Source organism: Echinops telfairi, unplaced genomic scaffold, assembly GCF_000313985.2.
Source record: "Echinops telfairi isolate 266 unplaced genomic scaffold, ASM31398v2 ScPeMD7_10;HRSCAF=50, whole genome shotgun sequence".
NCBI classification, from domain to species: domain Eukaryota; kingdom Metazoa; phylum Chordata; class Mammalia; order Afrosoricida; family Tenrecidae; genus Echinops; species Echinops telfairi.
In genome coordinates, this window is record NW_022103907.1 from 7,876,800 (window position 1) to 7,883,151 (window position 6,352).

The 6,352-nt window shown below is 40.1% G+C and overlaps 1 pseudogene; it reads right to left on the reverse strand.

The window, feature by feature from the left end:
- Positions 1-2,436: 2,436 nt before the first annotated feature.
- Positions 2,437-3,920, reverse strand: LOC101637985 (annotated as a pseudogene).
- Positions 3,921-6,352: the final 2,432 nt, after the last annotated feature.

A 6,352-nucleotide genomic window follows, 5' to 3' on the forward strand; every position in this document is an offset into this window, starting at 1 on the left:
CTTGTTGCAAATCTGCTGGCCAAGATCCCTTTACAGTCTTGAAGAGCCAAGATTCACTTTAAGGACTAAGGTGTGCCTGACCCAAGCCGTAGTGTTTTCAAACGCCGCATATCTGGTGAAAGCTGGATAGTGAATAAATAAAACAGCAAAAGAATGCATTTGAGTCATGATGTTGATACAGAATGTTGAAAATACTAAGGATTACCCAAAGAACCAACAAATTTGTCTAGGACGAGTTGTAACCAGAATCTTCTTTAAAAGCAAGGATGAGAAGACTTTGTCTCACGTACATTGGACATATTAGCAGAAGCAAATAGTCCCTGGACAAGGACACCATACTTGGTAAAATAGAACATCTGCAATAAAAAGGAAGATAGTAGAGGGGACGGATGGACCCAGTGGCTGAAACATAAGAGTGGAAAACTTCAGCAATGATTACAACCATGGGTGAAAACATCACAATGATGAAGGAGGCAGAGAACAGAACAGCGCTTCATTCCGTTGTACATAGAGTTGCTAAGGGCAGGACCAGCCTCACTGTAAACTTTTATTTACAGCCAATATCATCCAATAACATCCAATAACCATTGCAGCAGTACGTTGACAGGGAGCTGCCAGAGAATCCGAATGGATTCAGAACAGGATGTAGATGATATACCTTGTTCTTGGCTGACAGCAGAGAATAGCAGAAAAAGGTTTACTTGTGTTTCATTGACCATGCCCAGGCATTCTACAACCCTGAGAAGAATGAGAATTTCAGAACACTTCTTTGTGCTCAAGCAGAACTTGACCATGGATCAAGAGGCAGTTTTATGAACAGAAGAAGGGAATACTGCATGATTTAAATAATGAAAGATGCATATCAGGGTTGTATCCTATCACCATACTTATGAAATCTGTATGCTAAAAAATAATCAGCAAAGCAGGCTTATATGAAGAAGAATATGGCATGAGCATTAGAGGAAGGCCTATTAACAACCTGCAGTATGCCGTTGGCACAACCTTGCTTGTTGAAACTGAGGAGACTTGAAACACTTTCTGATGTAGATCAAGGATTGTAGCCTCCAGTATGGATTACAAGTCCATCTAAGAAAGACCAAAATCCCACACCTGGACCAATAAGTAACATCATAATAAATGGAGAAAGGGTTGAAGTTGTCAAAGATTTTGTCTTCCTTGGGTCCACAGTCAAAACTCATGGAAGCAGCAATCAAGAGACCAAAATATGAGTAGCGTTTGTGTATATATACTGTATATATACACCATTTCTCAAACGTATTTCTCCTTCTATAGGACATGAGACCATATATTTTAATGAAAATATACCCAACTCCTCCTTAAGCATCTTAAATTTCATCCAAAATAGCAGAACAGCTCCTGGATGACATTTGTATTAAAGTGTTCCTCTAGCTTTATGTTTTGGGGTACACTGAATGTTTAATGACTTCAGTGAAGTAGAAAGGTTCTTGGAAAATGTTTAGGGAGTGGCAAAAGGAATCTACAGATAGGCTGACCACTGTGAAATAACTACACTTTGCTCATTTGAATCCCTGTTTTGCAACAGACTGAGTAAATTTTGTTATTAATTATATAATCATAGATTGCCACCAAAAGAATTGACCAAGAATTGATTTCAACTCCTAGTGACACTGCAGGTTAGACAAGCATCTTCCCTGGGGTTTCTGTGGCTGAAATTCTCTATGAACACAGACCACCTCTTCATTCTGCTGCCAAGAAACTCCTAGGTCAGAACCACCCACCTTTTTGTAACATTGAACGGTGGCATCACCATGACTCTTCTGTGCTTCCCATAGCACATTTTGAAGTCTATTAATTCGTCTGAAGCTGGTGCTAACCTAATCTTTCATGAACTAAGTTATGCTCTTATACTTTAATTTGTTCAGTCTAGCACGTTAAAAATATCTGAATGTGAGGGACATTTGGGAAGGACTCATTCACTATAGTTCCATTTCTTCATATTATCTCATATAGACTCACTTATTAACTTACCTTCTTGACTTATAGGAGAGATAGCGTGTCCTTATAGATTGCTGTGACTCAGAATTGACTAAAGGACAGTGGATTTAGTCTTTTACTTATTTTTGTCAATTTAAATGCAGCTTATTTTCAAGGCATTGCGTTTTCCACTTACAATAGCAGTATTAATAAAGTACAATGTTGACTTGACATCTCTCCCGATACATACTATATATTCAAGTATTGGGAATGCCCAGATATTTAGTACCGCAGCTTTAACTCTTTACTGCTGGGTCACTGTGCTACAAATCTGGGTCCTTCAATTTTAAAATGTGAAGCAATGCTGTTTCTATTCGCCTTGCTCATTGAATCAATCTCTTCAGTAGTGGGTCCAGATGAAGCATCAGCAGATGGAGGAGCTCCACCACCAGGGAAGCCTCCAGACATGCCTCCAGCACTCTAGTACAGCTGGGGAATGATGGGGATGCAGACTTTCTCCAGCTTTCTGCTGATGTTCAAATTCCTCTTTCTCTGCAGTCTGATTCTTATCCAGCCAGTTGATCATTTCATTAGCCTTATCAAGAATCTTATGTTTGTCTTCATCATGGATCTCCCCTTGCAGCTTTTTATCTTCAACAGTTGCTTTCATGTTCAGTGCGTAAGAATCAAGTGAACTCTTAGAGGCCACCTTAGCCCGCTGCTTTCCATCTTCCGCTTCCTGGACCATCCGTTCAATAGCTTCTTTACTCAGATGACCCTTATCACGGGTGATGGTAATCTTGCTTTCTTTTCCAGTACTCTTGTAGGAAGGGTAGCATTTCACTTCTAAGAACAGGCATGACTCCACCAGCGGCGTCAATGCCCAGGGGCAGTGGAGGGGCATCCAAGAGCAGCAGGTCCTGAACATCTTCGCATTTGTCTCCAGAGAAGGTGGCTGCCGGAACAGCTGCACCATAAGCCACAGCCTCATCAGGGTTGATGCTCTTGTTCAGTTCCTTCCCATTGAAGAAATCCTGAAGATGTTTCTGAATCTTAGGAACACGGGTAGAACTGCCCACCAGAACGATGTCGTGGATCTGTGACTTGCCAAGGCTGGCATCTCTAGGGATTTCTCCACAGGGTCCAGGGTGCCTCAGGACAGGCCAGCATTCAATTCTTCAAATCCGGCACGGGTGATAGAGGTCTAGAAGTCGACTCCTTCCTATAGAGAATCAATTTCAATATTGGCCTGGGTGCTGGAAGGGAGAGTATGCTCTGCACGTTCACAAGCAGTGCGCAGGCGATGGACAGCTCTCTTATTCTCACTGATGCCTTCTTTGGGCTTGCACTTGAACTCAACAATAAATGGTTGTCAAAATCTTCTCCACCCAAGTGGGTGTCTCCAGCTGTCGATTTTACCTCAAAGATGCCATCTTCAACAGTGAGGATTGAACCATCAAACGTGCCGCCTCCCAAGTCAAAGAGCAGCATATTTCTCTCAGCACCAATCTTTTTGCCCACGCCATAAGCAATTGCAGCAGCAGCTGGCTCACTGATGATTCTGAGTACATTGAGGCTGGCGCTGAGAGTCATTAAAATAGGCGGGTACAGTGACAACAGCATTGGTGACAATCTTCTCCCTTAAATTCTACTTGGACTTTGTGCCTGCCTGCCTCTTTCACCACCATGAAGGGCCAATGTTTCATATCAGATTGGACAACAGCATCATCAAATCTTCGTCCAATTAGACAATTGGCATCAAAAACCGTGTTTGTGGGATTCATAACAGCTTGATGCTTTGCTGCATCTCCAATCAATCGTTCCGTGTCCGTAAAGGCAATGTAGCTTGGGGTGGTTCGGTTGCCCTGATCATTTGCAATGATGTCCACTTTTCCGTGCTAGAAAACACCCACGCAAGAGCAGATGGTGCCAAGATCAATGCCAAGAGCGGGTCCCTTCGACATGATTTCTCAGCGTAGATGCGCAGTCCAGGTGAAGTTAAAAAAAAAAGTAGGCTGCCGAGCTGCCGCCGCGCCAAATGAGACCTAGATTTAGTCTTTTGATTACTCAGTTTATGTATGCAAATGAAATTGTAGGTTTGGGCCCTCAATTTAATCTCTAATATTTTGGACAATTAATAGTTCCAAAAGTCCCCTATCTGAACCCACCATTAGTAGCATTTGTTGACTGTTTTTTATCATGCAATCTTGAATGTTTGGTTGGCTTTTGCCAGTTTGGAGACCAAATTTCAGAGCCCTTACGGTGTTAAGGATTTGGAGTTAGGCCACTAATCACAAAGTCGGCAGTTTGAAGCCACCATGTGCTCCGTTGGAGAAAGATGAGGTTTTCTACTCCCATAAATATTTACAGCCTCAAAAACCCACAGGAGTAGTTCTGTTCTGTGCTATAGGGTTTATATGAGTGTGATGAAATAACCATTATTGTCGTTTTCAGTTGCTATAAAATAAGACTTCCACACATGAGGACATTCTCCATTATCTTTGGTAGATTACCATTTGAGTCTATTGTTCTGGCTAATGGTATCATTCTATCCTGATGAGGTTTCTCTTATTTTTGCTGACCATCTACTTTACCAAACATGATGTCCCCTTTTTTTGTGACTTATCATTCAAAATAAGCAAGATGAAGGCTTGGATCCTCTCCTCTAAAGAGTATTTATGTTTTAATTTTTTAAAGACTGATTTTTTTGTTCTTCTGGCAGTCAATAGTAAATTGAATATTTTTCACAACATCACAATTCAAATACATTAATTATTCTTCTGTTTTCTTTTTTTTTCTTTCAGTGTTCAAAGATAAACATTCTTGCCCATATTATCCGCCACCAGATAATGTATTATTTCATGCTAAGTAATTCTAATAAGCTACTTAATAGTATTACTTTATATTACTAAGTCCAAGTAATCATACGGTTAATTAAAAAAGAAAACATTGACAATTCTAAATTACATTAAAATTCAAAAGAAGCACGATGGATTTCAATGGTTTTGTTACATTTCTAATTTGCCAGTGCTGCCTGCATTAGGTTATTTTAATAATATAATATTAACAGAAATAATCAAATTTTAAAGAACTGGAGATGCATACTGAGAATGTAAAAATTTTAAAATGCTGGCTTTGTTTCAAAAACACATCTTCCCATGAGTTTGCTTTTGAGTTCCCTGTTCTGAAGGACAAAAAACTGATTTACTCCAAAAAGTGTCCTTTAAATCTCTGAGGCGAACATGAAACTTTGTAAATTGATAGTGTAGAACCTAGTGAAAGATTAGAATATAAATGGAGCACTTCAAACTTTACTGCTGACTTTGAATTTTAGAAATATTGGTCACATTATTAGAAAGCTATTGTTTTGGTTTTTTGTTTTTTTTCAATGACAAATTATTTGTCATGAGGACAGCAATCACCAGACCACATTTTGGATTGTATTGATTGTTTGCTCAAACTGTAATCCAGTCACAATCTCATTATACCTCTTTTCCCAACCTCTTATGCTTGATCTTACAGTGCTTTAAATGTCTTTTATTTTAGTCAATATTACCAAAAAATAGTAATGTAGAAAACTCCTCTATTTTAGGGACAAAACATAACAGTGTAAATTTAATTATATCTTTATTCATTGTAATTTCATTTTTAATAACCTTCTAGAAGCCATTAAACAAGGTATCATTTAATATATGCTTTCCTATGCGAAAGAATAGTCTATCATCCGCTAACATCCGGTGGAAATTGCATTGACACTTCCAGCTGGGCCCCAGAGGTGTTAGGAACCGGCCCTGAACTCCCAGCTAGGTCATGATGTTCTTCTGTGAACCACAAATACTTTAATAGTATCAAATGCATGACACACTGTTACTGCAATAAACAAAGTGAGACAACACAAAGAAAATGTACAATTTTGAACGAGTCTCGAAAAACTATCCACCTGTCCAATTTGTAGAATAACAAACATGCCCACATCGGAGAAAATCTGAGGGACTCTTGCTTGTTTACCTATTACAGCTTTAACCTTGCTCTAGCACTCCCTCCTTCTAGATAACGTTCTAGTCCGTGAAATAATGACAGATTTCAGAGAGCCTGGCAGATACAACGTCACCACCGGCTAAGCAGTGGACTGCCAGCTACAAGTTGAGCATTCAAATCTACCAGCAGCTCCTCAAGGAGTTCTGCTGGAGCAGTGGTCACCCATTGGGCAGCGATCCACGAAGTCCACAGTTTGAAACCACCAGCCACTCTGCGAGAGAAAGATGGGGATTTCTATCTCATAAAGTGGCAGTCATGGAAACTCACAGGGGCAGTTCTAGCCTATCCTATGGGGTTGCCATGAGTTGGCATGAGCAACTCCTGAGGAGAAGAAAATGAGGCTGTCCACTCCCATGGC